This window comes from Sturnus vulgaris, chromosome 2, assembly GCF_052056855.1.
Source record: "Sturnus vulgaris isolate bStuVul1 chromosome 2, bStuVul1.hap1, whole genome shotgun sequence".
Classification (NCBI taxonomy): domain Eukaryota; kingdom Metazoa; phylum Chordata; class Aves; order Passeriformes; family Sturnidae; genus Sturnus; species Sturnus vulgaris.
This window is the reverse complement of record NC_142244.1, coordinates 116,554,157-116,569,574: the sequence shown is the minus strand read 5'-3', so window position 1 is coordinate 116,569,574 and position 15,418 is coordinate 116,554,157. Positions and strand designations below refer to the sequence as shown.

Sequence of the window (15,418 nt, the reverse complement as noted above, 5' to 3'; positions counted from 1 at the left end):
CTGGCAGTGCAGAGCTGATCACACAACAAATATTTGCCAATTGAATGATTAAACTCTTTTATTGACCTTTATTTTGTTGCAAATGACTTAAAAGTTTCTCAAATTACTCCTACTCCAGTGCAGGTGCACAGGGAAAGGATAGAATTAAAATATTTAGTGAAGGCATGAATTTCTTAAATGTTACACTTCATAAGGGAAAATTCCAAACTCATTCCTGGACTGGGATGCTGTGCACCTATTTTCTGCAGGACAAGGCTTTAGAAATGAAATATAAACCTTCTCAAAATGTGACAGAAATCTGAAAAAGATTGCCAAGAAATCATCCAGTGATGGACTGTTCACACAGAAAATCAAATTATACCCTGAGAATCAGCCAAGATAGCACCAAGAGACAAGGATGTTCCAAGTGGAAGGAATTATGAGATCTAAAAATTAGAATAATGAACATGAAAACATTTAAAATCAAACTACATACATAAAGAATTCCCCTATGGCTGTAACAGGGAAATGATTTATTGTCCTTTTAAGGAAAATAAGGGGGATTTAGGGAACAACAGGCTGATTTAACTTTCCTTAACTCCTTGGGAAAACTAGTGAATATATTATCAGAAAAAGCTATTTCCAGAAAGATTAAATACAAGAACATGGTTAAGAGCAGCTTGCTTGGATTTAGAACTGTAGAATGTAGAATTATAGAATATTTTGGGATGGAAGGGACCTTAAAGCCCATCCAGTTCCACCCCTGCATGGGCAGGGGCACCTTCAATGTCCCAGGCTGCTCCAAGAAAAAAATCCAACCTTGGGCACTTCCAGGGGTGGGGACTCCACAACCTCTCCAGGTAACAAATTTATCCATAGCTGGCCAATCTGAAAGATATTTACCACAAAATGTCTGGATGTGTGGATGAGAGGAGGGCAGCAAGTTTTTAGCAAGATTTTCGACATTATCCCACAGTTTTGCCGGCCAAAAAAAAAAAAAAAATAAAAGGCAAATGGAGTGGAAGGATGGATTGTAAAGAGGAGTGGGAAATGTGCTTGGCCTTTGAAAGGTCTGCAGATTTAAATCTCACAGCTCCTGGTACCCCTTGGGGGTTGATTCCTTTTGGGGGCATCAGAGGAATCTCAGCCTCCAGCTGACTCCAAGCTGGAAGGAGCAGTGGATGCACAGGGATGTCACTCAGACAAAAAAAAGAAAAATGGGCTGTCAGGAACCTCATGAAGCTGAACAAGGAAAAACACCAAGTCCTGCTCCTGGAAAAGAGCAGCCCATGCATCAATACAGGCTGGGAACCAACCCACCCTGGGATAAAATCTGGGGGTGCCACAAACATCCAGAGGGATCATTCCCTCTTCTTGGCACCTGTGAAGGACCTCCAGAGCCCCCTTCTAATCTGTTTTTCTAGGATTCTGTGAAATTATATCATTCTTATATTTGTATTTGTGTTAGTTTGGTTCCTGAGCTCGTTTAAGATCCATTACAGGTCTTAAATCAGAGTAATAACTACACATACACTGGACAAGAGTCTCTCCACATGCACCAAAATCTTGGAACTTGGGAGGACACACAAGATTAGTTCCTTGTGCATGATTAAATCCTTGATTATTGGCACAGGGGAAAGAGTCACAGGCAATATAAAGGTAAAGCACTTTATTTTCCAGTTAATTTTATGATAATGTCTATATGGGGAGAGAAACTTTTTTTTTTAATTTTTACTTCTTACAGTTCTAATTTTGACCTCTCGACTAATCATTAATTCATTTTTATCCAGCTGCATCAAACTACAGCAATCCCCTCCTTTTTGCCTCCCACGTTGGTGTGTGAGATTGAGCAGAAGTGCTAATTCTAAATAATGAGTATGGCTTTGAAAATTACAATTAGCACTGGAGAGTTAGGTTTGAAATTTAGGTTTTTAATTTTTGTGTGTGTGTGTCAATGTGGGGTTTTGTTCTGGTTTGTTTTTTACTTGTGTTTTTTCCTGATGGTGCATCTTCACTAATGGTGGTCAATTCATCTGAGGTCAACTCACAAAAATGCAGTTTTTAGACTGTGACTATGATGAAATGTGGAATATGTGCTTTGGGTCCAGCCTCACTCAACTTCAGATTTCACTGAAATGAGAAATTCACCTGAAGGCAGAAAATGTTGTGGAAATTTAAAGTTCTTCCTCTGTGTAATTTGCAAACAGTGAAGTCGGATTTTTCTCCCTCTTCTGCTCGTAAGGAGAGTGCCTGAGGCGTTGTTTTCAGGAACAAAATGAAGATTTTTCTTGCCATTTCAGTTACCACTGTTTGCTCCCACCTTTTCCAACTGCACAGCCCAGCTCCTGGGCTGGTTTTTGTCTTGAAACTTATGGGGTGGCCCTGCCTACATATTCAATGGTTGGAACATCACTTGGCCTTTTAATGGGCTTTTTATGGACTGGTTACTGCCATAAATTGTCAAGAGCCTATTAGTGCACTACTTATTTCTGGAAAATTTCATTAAGGGGAAGTAGGAATAAATCTGACTTTTTTTCTGCATTACTAAAAATAATATGTAAAACATAACAGATGGCTTAATATTTTTATTTCACCATTTCAGCTGTGCTCACCTCGACCGCTCTTGACTGACGTTCCATGCAGGTGCCAACAGCCATTAATTTTAAAATAAGCTGCTTTGAAATCTGTTTTCATATTTACTCCCAAGTCCAAGCTTTGGACCTAATGCAAGCTGATCTTAATTAAAGATCCTGCAGAAACACTCAGGCTGCAGCTCCTGGTAAATCTTTGTGTTGATGCACATCCACCTCTGTTGAAAATGTTCTCTTTAATCCTGGGGAGCTGCAAAAACTCCCATGGGAGCACCACGTGCCTGTGCTTGTGCTGTGGCCAAATGTGAGAAATTCCATCTAAAATCATGGCAGTGGGAAAGGATTTGGAGTTTTTGTAGAGGTTTCTTGCGTGTGTGGTTGGATCACCTTCCCTGTCCCTGCTGGCTCTGCTTTTACACTGACAAAGCACAAAGAGGAACAAAGTTGAGGCTGGATTATACAAATATTTCTGATGGCAGTCTGAAGGAATGAAGTCATCCTGGGGAGTGCTAAGGAAGCTGCATGTCAGACCTCTCCTACATACCAGCCTGTTTAAAATAAATTTGCATTTAAGGTCTGATATGAAACCCCTTGAAGTGAACGGAGAGGCTTTAATGCTCTTTGACTAAAATGCATTTAGAAGATCTCATATTTTCTGTGATTCTATTTCTGGAGCAGCTTGGTGGGTTTTACTATTCCTGAGCATTTCCTGCAAGGCTTCCTCCACTTTCTTTTGTTATTATTATTTCTTCTCATGTTAATATCACAAATCTTTCCTCTGCTGTAATTCTAAGGCCTCTACCTGATTTTCCTGCTTAATTCTCTTCTAATATTTGAGTTGTGCCCAAACCAACCAGTCTGGCTTCTGAAAGCAGCTGGAATTCAAAACAAAACAACAAAAAAACATGACTTCTGCTCTTTGAAATTATTATTATTATTATTATTATTATTATTATTATTATTATTATTATTATTATTATTATTATCTTTTACTTTATATGATATTTCTGTTGAAGTTCTGGAGGCAGATTGGTTTCATATCTGCTGTCCTTGTGTCTTACTCCATGGAAGAGCAAAGCTCAAAGAGCAAACACTGCTGGAATGCAGCATGTCAATACCAGGCATTTGCTGCTTATACACAGAGGGTCCCCTTTCTTTTCTGGACAGCAGTTTATAAAAAATAATTATTCAAGGAAAAATATTTTCTATATATCCAGAAGGCAAAGGCTTTGGTAGTATTGGGTCAGTGAATTCACTGCTGCAGCTTAGACCACAAATTTGCCACTTGCAAGGGGTAGAAAATAGTGATCAGCAATAGGAAGATGTTGTTGTCACCTAAATTCCAGGGAGCCATCCCAGAACTGTGGAATGGACTGTTCCAAATATGGGAGTTTTTATGTTCCAATTCTAGGGGTCTTTTTGCGTTCCCTGGTTTTTTGTGTCTTTTTCCCTTCTCTCTCAAGCTCTTCTCCTTCCCATCCCTTCCAAATTTTAACCATCTTATATTTTGATGTAGCTTTCCTTCCTCTGGTTAGAAATGAAGAACTCAGCCAGACCCAGAATCTAGAACTGCAGCAGAAGTTTAGGGTAACCCTTAAATCTTTAAGTTCTGTTTAAGGGAAAAATGTATTGGTGGTGAATGTGTGGAGAACATTTACAGTAAGTCAATCCTTAGAAAAAAAAAAATCACATCGGAAATTTCCAACATATAATTATAGTCACCATCACCAGAATATTCCAGATATTGTTGGAATATTTTCTTGGTCACTAGAGCGTTGTGTTTGTTTCCCTTGCAGGTTTCAGTGATAACTTTGGTGTGTTTGAGGGAAGTATTGCTTTGTTTGCAATCACGGGAGCCTTGGGATGCACTTGATGCTTTGATGTAATTCTGACTCGTAGGTAGAATCCAGCAGCTTCCCAAGGCTTGCTCACATCCCTGCAGGATACTCGGCTGAGATAAGCATATATCTAGTTTATTGGACATGATTAACTGCCTGAAGTGTTGGAATTCTTGTGCAGTGAATCACACCAGCCCTGGCTTTGGAGATGACTGGAGAGCCAGTGGGTTTGGTGGGACGTGCCCAGCTTGCTGGACACACCACTCTGGGTGGCACCCATGGGCTGGGATCCAGCTGCCTCCTGCCCCTCCTGTCCTCTACAAGTGCTGCTGGTTTGATAATCCCCAGCTCCCATTCAGTGAAGAACTAAATGAGGCGTTTTATTTATTCCTCATCTAACAGCTCTGCTCTCCTGCGCTTGTACCAGGCAAAGCCAGCAACACACCGAGGAGAACACACCAAAGCTGGCAGAGTTTCCTTTCCTTTCCTTTCCTTTCCTTTCCTTTCCTTTCCTTTCCTTTCCTTTCCTTTCCTTTCCTTTCCTTTCCTTTCCTTTCCTTTCCTTTCCTTTCCTTTCCTTTCCTTTCCTTTCCTTTCCTTTCCTTTCCTTTCCTTTCCTTTCCTTTCCTTTCCTTTCCTTTCCTTTCCTTTCCTTTCCTTTCCTTTCCTTTCCTTTCCTTTCCTTTCCAACTTTCCTGAACTTTTCCCCTTCCCTTTTTCCTTTCCTCTTTCCTTTTTCTTTTCCTTTCTCCTTCCCTTCCCTCTCTGCACTGACACTGATCCACAGCCTGCTGCAGTTGATGGCAATCCTGAGATCATTAAACAGCCTCTGGTTTTAATTAGATAGAAAGGATTCCTTCCCTTTCCTTGCCCACCTGTGCTCTCCCTGCCCCTGCTGTTGGTTCCAGCTCTGGGAGTCCAAGGCCACCTCTGAGACCAGGGGGCACTGAGCCACTTCAGGCTGCAGCTGGAGAGTGTCAGGAGCAATGTGAGATAAAAATAAGCCTGAATTCTGCATAAACTTGGTGTTTTTATAAGCCAGACAGGAAGAGAGTGGTGCAGGACAGTGCAAAGAAGTTCAGTGGGCACAGTTCTGTGAGGGAGCTGAAGACAGGGATTCATCTCCCACACCTTTTGCACCTGTAGATGGCCACATCGAATTAATTACTAGAGAAGCATCCCATGAAACTTGAGGCACCAAAGTGTGGCATCTCTAGAAACCTCCTGAGGTCTTTGATGGAATAAAATTACTTTTTGGAGATTCCCTTTGGAGTTGCCCAGCTCTTTTCATTGATGCTCTGAGGGAAAAACCTCATTGCTCTGCACAGCTCCCTGACAGCAGGGGGAAGCTGGAGGGAGTTTCGTCTCTTCTCCCAAAGAACAAAGGACAGAAAAAGGGGAAATGGCTTCAAGTTGTGCCAGGGCAGGCTCAGCTTGGACAGCAGCAGGAATTTCCCCATGGAAAGGGAGCTCAGGACTTGGCAGGGGCTGCCCAGGGATGTTTGGAGTGCCCATCCCTGGAGTATCTGGAGGTGGCACTCAGTGCTCTGGGCTGGGGACAAGGTGCAGACCAGTCGCAGCTTGGACAGGATGATTTTAGAGGTCTTTTCCAACCTTACTGATTCCATGATTCCGTTCTATGATAGCCTAAGGGAAGCTGCACACCTCCAAAGCAGGCACTGCCTTTTGAAGATCTTCCTGTGAAAATCTGGCCCCATGGAAATCGATGGGGAATTACCTCTGTGTGTCCAGACAGCTATTGAGCTGTAAGGAGGTTCTTAATTACAATCATTTAACATAAATGCTTCTTTTCAGGAATGGGAAATTGATCTGGCAGCTGATAGAAGCTGCCGGCTCTGAGTGTCAGCAGGAGATGGTGGGAGAAAAAGCAGGAAGGTAGGAAATACCCTTTTCTCATTCTTCAAATAACTACTCTGAGAAATAATTTGACAATTGCTCATTGTTCTAATGAACCCCTGCTCTTGATTATGATAAATACTAAATTACACGATAATTTCTCCTTTGCTTTCATTGACAAAGTTGTCTGTATTGACAAGGCACAATGAGATTATTTTTTTTAAATGGGAAGCAAAAAGCAGAGGATTTCCTGCAATGCTGCAAAGTGCTCTGAGCTGGAGAGGCTGAAGCAGGGATGGTTGTGATAAAGCACTGCAGAGCACAGTTGATTAGAGCATTGAATTAACGATGCTCTCGTGCAGGCTCTCATCATGCCATTCGTTCTCTCAGCCTCCTGTTTCACCCTCTCAATCTGCACATTATTGTTTTCTTGTCCAGAAGTGTTTTGGGTTTGATTTTTTTTTTTTTTTTTTGAGAAATCAGCACAAATGCCAGCACTTGGCTTTTGTCAGGAAACAAACCCCAGTGTTCTGCTCCAGAGAGTCCCAAAAAAAATCCTGTGCATGGTGGCTTCCTCAGGTCAGCCTCTCACAGTGTCTACAGATGAGAGGAATGTGGGATAATCCAGAGGTACAAACCTCTGGTCTTCAGTGCCCATTTGCCTCTGAAATGCCATCACTGCTGTGGCAGCAGCAATCCGACCTGGGACTGCTCTTCCTGAAGGCACAGCTGAATTTAAAGACCCATCACAGGTCAAAGGGTATGAAATGGAACTAAGCCAAGACTGAGGCTGTTTCTGCAGGTCTGTGATGGGTTGTGGAACCATATCCAAGGGTGTGCTGAAGCACCTCTCCCCACCCAAACTGTGTCTGACCTCCTTCAGCCATGGGGCACATGAGGATCAGGCCTCAAAGGCAAATGGCAAAGTTCACATTTACACTTGTGACAGCACCCCAAATTCATAAAATCCCAGAATGATTTGGGTTGGATGAGACCTTAAGATCCAGTGCCATGGGCAGGGACACCTTCCACTATCCCAGGTTGCTCCAAGCCCTGTCCAACCTGGGCTTGAACACTTCCAGGGGTACAGGGGCAGCTTGGACAACCTGTTCCTCAGTTTTAGGATGAATCAGAGTTTTCCTGTGGCTGAGAGGTTTTTCTGTGGGTGTGGATGTCCACAGAGATGTCAGAGTCTGACATCTGAGCTCCCTCAGCATGGACATAGCCAGAAAGGGTGGGGAGGTCACTGGCAGCCAGGATTAATTAGAGGCTCCCTGGTTTAAGTGTTTGAGCCTTCACTGTCTGCACTCACACACAGAGTTATTAATGCAGATGCTTTAAAAAAAAACCCTTAAATCTCTGTGGAATCATAATTTACTCCTGTGGATTGCAAGCTGTGTGTACAAATGTTAAGGGTTTTCTGACTGCAAGGCAGGCTCTGCCCTTGGATAGGCTCCACTATTTTCCTATCAGAGTGAGACAAGAAAGTAAATACTTCTTGGAAGTAAATAATTTCTAGCTGAAGATCGGTGGATATTGTGGATATAGACTTCCAGCTACCATTAATGTCTAACCTGAGGTTGTAACTGGAAAATAGCAGCAGAATGGGCTTTTGCCTTGTGGCTATTTTTTAATTCAAAGCTCTCTTGAGTAATACTCCAGAAAAAAAAACTTCTCTGACCAGCCCTTGGCACTTATGTTAAAGCTTCTTGTGCAACCTCTGGCATAAATAACCCTCTCTCTCTGTGGAGAGCCCTTGCACTCATGAAGATTTTCAATGGGTGTTCAAGGCCAGGCTGAATGGGGCTCTAGGGGAAGGTTCCCTGCCCATGGCAGGGGGCTGGAACAAGATGATTTTTAAGGTCCTTTCCAATCCAAACCATTCTTTGATTCTATAATTCTTCAATTTTACTGGGCATTGTGTGACTCTGAGGGTAGAAATCGCCTATTTTTGAAGGACTTGAAAAATCTCCCTGCTTTGTTTTTTTTTTTGTCCTCTATCTGAGGACAGGGTGTTCTGTTGGCCATATGTAGGAGCTCGTGAATAGACTGGAAAAAAAAAATCAACTTTAATGAGCTTTTCAAATGGAAGCAAGGTGTGTTTCCTCAGCTGCCAAATTCCCCTGGCCATGGGTGAGGAGTTAAAGAGGGGGAGGTGATGAATTAAATGAGGAGTTAAAGGTGCTCTGAGCCTCCTTATGGACAGGACCCATACCTGCCATACTAAGGACAGAAAAATTCCAGTCTCTTCACACGAATTTTGATCACAGAGGTTTTTCTCCTCCAGAACCTGCACAGACAGGACTGATCCCATCGATGTCCTGCAGAGTGTGGGGTTGGGATGGGCTGGTTTGGGATGACCTTTTGGCAGAGACTCCACAACACAGTCATGAGGCTCTGTCAGAAGACCTCCAGCTTCCACCAGCCAGTGTCCTTGGGCATCATTAAAAATTGCAGTGCTGTGTGGAAAAACTGGATTCAATAACCTCCAATTGTTCAATGCTTCTATTCCAGCTATTAATAAAACATAAAAATTGTATTTTCAACATCAGCAGCATTCTAGCAAAACATCTAGGGAAAACCTCCAAAAGCCAGGCAACTAAAAGCCAAAAAAAATTCTTCCAGACAGTCAGGTGGGAATGAGATTAAAACTTTTCCCTTGGGTTTGCTGTTGGGTGAATTTGGGGTTTGTTCAGAAACATCACATTCTGCACCATCAATATATAAATATTAATATTTAATATATTGGGAATACTGTTTTCTAGTATCAAACTGCCTTCCACCAGTAAAAATTGTACATCCACATAAATGCAACACATTAACCTAAACCAAAAACTTTTAAAAACTGCCAGGGCTTAATTATCCCATATAAAAAGTAACATCCTAGAGCAAGCAGGTGATGGAAGCACTGAACAGAGGTGCAAAGCTTTTAACAGCAATAAAAATTAAATAAGTTATACAATAGAAATGGGATCTTTACAATGTGTCAAGCACTGCTGCTTAAGACATAAATTAATTTATTTGGGAGAGCATTAATATGAATTATTTTACTTCTTACTTTTATAGAAGGATGTAGACAAGTCCTGAATAAAACTGTTTGTATATGTAAAAATAGCATGAGAAGATCATGACAAACACAGTAATCCTACACCAACAGTGTCCAGAGTTTCTGAGAGGTGAAAGAAAGAGCATAAAGCCTATACCTGAACCTATTATGAAATATTTGAATATATCCCTTGTGACGGGGATTTTATGAAAATATAAATTAAGTTCTTTTCCTCTTGCATAGTTTGAAGGAGAGATCTTATTTTCCTTTCAAAGTACCATGTGTCAACAACATGTCTACAAAACAAGGCTCCAAACACATGCTTGTGAAAAACAAGTCTTTTCTGCAGTGAAATTATGTGTCTTGGGAAGCTCAAACTGAATGTGGTGCAAATGCACTGGCAGAAATTCCACAAAATGTGTCTCACTAATTGAGGCTGTGGTTGTGGGGCTTTCGGTTGGTGTTGCTATAAGCAAATAAGGAAAGAATTAATTATGAGGCAAAATCATTTGGTAATGACCTGACAGCATTGTTGTGACACTGCAGGAGCCCTGCCTTATGTAAGGAAATCAATAACTTCAAGTATTGCAAATGGTTTGGTGACTGCCCTGAAGAGTTGGCTTCTGTTACTTCTCATTTTCCTGCAGGAAACTAATGAGTTCCCAAGCTTGTACTTACAGTTCAGGCCTTTATTCCCATATTCCCTGGGAGACAGGCTTGGAAATGGGAGGCCCAGCATTAAAATATCCAGGTCTCCATTTCCATAAAGGCTTAACTCATTAGTTCACTTCAGAAGTGGAGTTAGGGCAAAATGTGGATTTACATGAAAAAGGAGTTGTTATTCTCAGCAAGGGATTTTCCTGGAGTCCCTGCACAGAATCACAGGATGGTGTGGGTTAAAAGGGACCTTAAGGGTCATCAGGGACACCTTCCACTACAGCCCCACCCAGGAATGCCCACCCTGGGCAATGCAGGAATAAATAAAAAACCCAATTAACTCTCGTGCTTGACTAGGACTCACCTAGGTGTTTGTCTCTTCCAGAATTCTTTGAAACAGAGAATTTACAAGCAAGAAGGAAGGCAGGCAGAGCAGGAAACCAGTCCTGGTGTGATTTGATAGATTGCTGATAGTTACAGCACAACCCAGAGAGGCTGGGGATTTGGAGTCCAAACCAATAACTCTCCATGTACCTATAGTTTACTGCCTATCAGCACCGAGGCAAGACCAAATAAATTTTGTTTGCTTAATGAAAAACGAACATCCTGACACAGTGAACAGCCCAAAAGTGACTAATCCATCTCTATCTCCCCCAGTGAATAATATTAATTATGATGTTTGCTTTCCTAGGCTAATTTTTTCCTAGTCTGAGGTAATAACTGCATATGTAACTGCTAGAATGAGATAGGTATAGGCAAGCTGAGCCGATGATTTACAACCCATCAGAGCAAGAAATGTGTCCTGGCTGTTTGTGCATTATCACTAACCCAAATACTTTTTTTCCCCTCGCTTTTTATATTTATTTAAACTGCTCCCCGGGTGTCTGAGGAGTTTCTGCAGGACGTGTTTCTGCAATGAGCTGACCACGACTGACCGGCACAAACTCCACCTGTGCCATTGTGCCCCTCAGCAGTGGGATGGCTCCCTGAGCTAAGAGTGCAATTCCCTTCCAAGTGTTATTTCTCCACGAGTTTCCTGCAGGCAAACCAGCCGAGGCTAGGTTTCAGTTCTGAATTTTCTGTTCTGAAATTTCTCAGTTTCTGCAGGGCTCCTTTCACGGGTGGTGTGTGTGTGTGAACGGTCCTGCTGGGGGATGCAGTTACCTGTAACAGCTTACAGAGAACCGCTGCAAAACAGCCCTAAAAAACAACCTCGATGTAATTTTTAAATGTCTGTGCTCCCAGCTCCTGCATTCGTTTGGCTCAGGAAAGTTTAGGGTGAGTGCTCCTCTGGCTCCTGGCGCCCAGCAGGGAGCGGCTCGGGGAGGATTTTAACAGCGGGGACACCGGTGGGAGCCTCTCTTGGTCCTCCCAGAGCAGAATTCCCGTTTCAAAGCCCCCGAGCCGCGCATCCCCCGCGCATCCCGCGCTCCCCGCGCCGCTCCGCCGCCGCTGTCCGCGGTGCTGGAGCGGGGCCGGACCGCTCCGGCAGCCACCGGCAGAGCCCCGGGGATGTCGGGGAGGTCCAGGAGCGAGAGGGGAAAAGGGAGGCATCCTGAGCATCCTAAGCATCCTAAACATCCTAAGCATCCTAAGCATCCTGAGCATCCTAAGCAGCCAACCCCGAGGCAGCTTCCCGGAGAAGATGCTCCGGCCACGGCGATCCGGGAGTCCCTGGCTCCCCGAATCTGCGGTCCCTTCCCCACCGCGCTCCCCCGGCCCTTCTCCGCCCGCTTTTACCACGACAGGAAAGTTTTGTCCGTGGTATCTTTCTCCCCACCTTTGGCACCGGACCTGGCCTGGAAGGGACGGCGAGGGCCGGGGGGGGGGGAGTGGAAGAAGGGGGGAGTTATCTCCTACTTATTTATTTATTTAGCTCTTTTCTCCCTCAGGTCGCCATGGTGATACCGAGCTCGCTCTCCCTCCGAACAAGAAGAGACGGGCACCCCTCCGTGAACACCCCCGTCCCCTCCGTGTCCCCCGGGGGAGGCTGTCCCCTCTCTGACCGCCCAGCGGGGCCGCGCCTCCCCCTCATCCCGGCTCCGGCTCCTCTCCTCCCGGCCCCGCTGCCTCCAGAGCTACCCCGGCTCCCCTCAGCCTCGCCCCGGCTGCCCCCAGCCAGGCCAGCTCCCCGCAGCGCATCCCTCTTTCCCAGCGGACAAGTGAGACGGGAGCATCCAAACCAGCATCATCGCCCCTCTCCTTCCCTCCTCCCCGCTTTGAAGTTTTTCCCAGCTCGGGCAGAGCCGCTGGGGAGGGAGGGGGCGGCCGGGCGGGACGCGGTGCCCGCGGTGCCCGGTGCCGATTCCCGGAGCCGGGGGAGGCCGGCGCAGCCCCGGCCCCGTCGCGGCGGAGCTTTTGCCCGAGGGCGTGAGGATGGGGCTCCCACGACGGCCGCTGGAAACGGAGACACCTCGGGGCCGCCTGGCCGCCCCACCGTGTCCCCCCTCGGCCGTTTCGCCACTGCCACTTCTCCCCTCGCCCAGCGCGAAGCGGCCGCGGCTGCTCGCCCCCGGGTTACATAAGAAACGCGCCCCGAATCCCTCGGCACCGCCGCCGTGGCTGCCCGGGGAGCTCGAGGAAGGGCGTTTTTTGGGGCAAGGGGGGAGATGGAGAAACGCGGCGGCAACGAGCCGTGAGAGCACAGCCACCGAACAAACCCGCGAGCCCCGACCCATCACCTGCGCAGCGTCCCCTCGGGTACGGCAGCCCCGCTTACCTGGCGGCTGCTGTCACTCCATGCCGGCTCCCCGCGGGACGGGACGGGGCAGGGCGGCTGCGGGGCTCCGGCTCCGGCTCCGTGCGCGCGTCTGAGCGCCGCTCGCTGTCACACGGCCCCGAGGATGCTGCCGGGCGTCTCCATTCCCCCACGCCCGCTCGCCCACCTGCCGCCAGCCGCGCACCCCCGGGGAGGGGGGCAGCGGCACCCGCCGGCCGCGGGGCTCCGCCGGAGCGGGGTGGCGAGCGGGATGTGCGGGGGAGGCGCGGGCCCCGCGGGGCGGTGCGGTGCGGAGCGCGGTGGGGAGCGCGGTGGGGAGCGCGGTGCGGAGCGCGGTGCAGAACGGTGCGCGGTGCGGAGCGGTGCGCGGAGCGGTGCGGGGCGCGGAGCGGAGCGCGGTGCGGGGCGCGGTGCGGGGCGCGGAGCGGGGCGGAGGCAGCGCCCTCTGCGGGGCGGCGGGGGCGGCGCGCTCCTTCCGCGGGGGCGGCCCCGCTCCGCCTGCGCCGCCCCCGCTGGAAGGGAGCGCTGCGCTCCCGCGGGGATGGCGGAGCGGAGCGCGGCGGGATCGCAGCGCGGGGGGGACCCGGCGCTGTCCCTCCCGCCGGGATGCGGCTGCCTCCGGGAGGGAGCGTCCCGCCTACCCCCGGCGGAGCCCTCCCCGCGCACGAATCACGGAATCGTGGGACGGGTTGGGTTTGGAAGGGAGCTTAAATATCGATTAGTGCCAACCCCCCGGCCGTGGGCAGGGACACCTTCCGCTAGCGCCGTTTGCTCAGAGCTCCATCCAGCCCGGCTTTGGACACTTCCAGGGATCCAGGTGCAGCCACAGCTTCTCTGGGTACCCCGTGCCAGGGCGTCACTGCCCTCACAGCACAGAAGGGAACCACAGGTGTATCCAGGGAACAGCAGGGTTTGTGTCCCGCAGTTCTCTGGCGCATAACAAAGGCTGATCTCACACCGCAAACAATTCTCCAGCCCCTTTGGGGCACTTCCCACCCCCTTTACCCCCCGCCTCACTGATGGAGTCTTCGGCAAAGCTTTCCCACTCTCAGGCAGGGCTGAAATTGGCCAACAGATCCCACATTCCCGGTTGGAACAGCTGCCAGGCAAACAGGCAGGTGCACACCTTCCGACATCAGCAGATACTTTACTTCCACCTTCTTTGCTGAGAAAACCTGGCTGGAAAATAGAGCCCAGAAATCAGACATCATCATAATCATCCTTTTCACTCCACCTGCTGAAAAGGTGAAATGCTTCACCTTTTGTGTCTGCTCTGTGATAAATTACCCGTATTCCAAACTTTCACCCCTAGTCAGTGGGAAGCAGAAGGGGATTGTGGATTTTCAGGTAATGTAAATGATCACAATTTGCACTTTTAAAAGTCCTACCAGTTTCTCTGTAATTTATTGTCTTAGATTAGCAGCAAACCCAGCTCCACACCCCATCTGTGCTCTCCGACCATGGATCATCAATGATCTAATTTTTTTCTCCTTCTGAGAAAAAAGTAATACTTTAAACCAGCTCCGCTTTAGCTTGTAAAATCTCCTTATTTGCATTTCCTTTCTCACCTCACCCTTTCTTCACACCTTCCTACATTTCCTAATGTGCTTTCTGGGAATAATTTTTTTTTCTTCTCTCTGAAATCTCATTTGAGCCCATGCAATTGTGTGGTGGATGTATTATAATATCACGTTGGGTTAAAAAATGGCTGCATTCTTGTTCCCTAAGCTTTTCCCATAAAAGGGAACCTGTCTGAAAAGAGCAGCATGAGGCCTCTTCTTCCTGGGAGATTTGCACAACTCTTAATTTCTTCCTGCAAACTACTGTTCTTTAAATCTCTTCCCTTGTGCTGGGACCAAATCTCCTGGAACAGGAGCTGTTCTCCAAGCTAAAGTTACTTTTCTAGAGCCTGCCCTACTTGTTACTCATTTTTCCTGCCTTCATTTGCCAACAGAGCAGGAAAACTGGCCACATCCAAAATGGAGAACGGGTTTATGTGAAAAGAGGCTATGTAGGACCTTATCCTTTCTGTCTTCACGATCCTGACACAATGTGATGGATTATAGGCCCTTTTAACTCTATTAATTGTTAAATATTTCAGGAGAAGCAGCATATGAGTGGTTAGGTTGAGCTTGGAACCATAACAGCATCATTTAATTGCACAAACCCTTGTGCTTTCCAAATGGCAGTTTTTCTCTTGGGGCACAAAACCTGAAATGGCTCTGGAACAGGTGCACAAATAATTATTTTGTACTTAGCCTGCTGTCCCCCTCCGATCTATTTGTCTCAGTTGCAGCTCACTCAGGGTCAGCTCCACGAATCTCTCCCTGCAGAGCCTCTCAGAGTGAATTAATGCTCGTGCTAAGACACACTGAAAAGATCCCTGCTGCTTTCTGAAGGTCCCAGGCAAATGCCTGAGTGGTGAGCTGCTGAGATTTCCTTTCCCTTTCCATTCTTGAAGTGGCAGTGCCTAAATCTGCTCGTTCAGGGTGATTCCAGTTAATGGGCTTTGACTCCCTTCCCTCCCAGCTCCCTTTGGGCACACAGTTCCAGAAACAACTTGAATTCCCCAGACTTGTGCCATGCCTGAGGGAACAGTTTATGTCAGGAAGCAAAGTTTGTATCAGCTTGAGGATTTTGGAATTGTTTTTTGACCATTAAACAATGGGAAAAGCAGAGGAATGGGTTGATGGGAGGGGATGGGCACATCCTACTTTATATGTTTAACTTT

The 15,418-nt window shown here is 47.0% G+C and overlaps 1 protein-coding gene across 2 annotated transcripts in view; it reads right to left on the bottom strand.

The window, feature by feature from the left end:
- Positions 1 to 12,819, bottom strand: part of KCNJ6 (potassium inwardly rectifying channel subfamily J member 6) — a 154,494-nt gene extending 141,675 nt beyond the window's left edge. Inside the window, exon 1 of one of the 2 annotated variants that reach the window (XM_088160482.1) lies at positions 12,688 to 12,819. The gene's annotated coding sequence lies outside the window, so the exon portion shown is untranslated. The remainder of the gene's footprint in view (positions 1 to 12,687) is intronic. The other variant, XM_014880616.2, reaches the window with a different exon arrangement.
- Between the last annotated feature and the right edge of the window lie 2,599 nt (positions 12,820 to 15,418).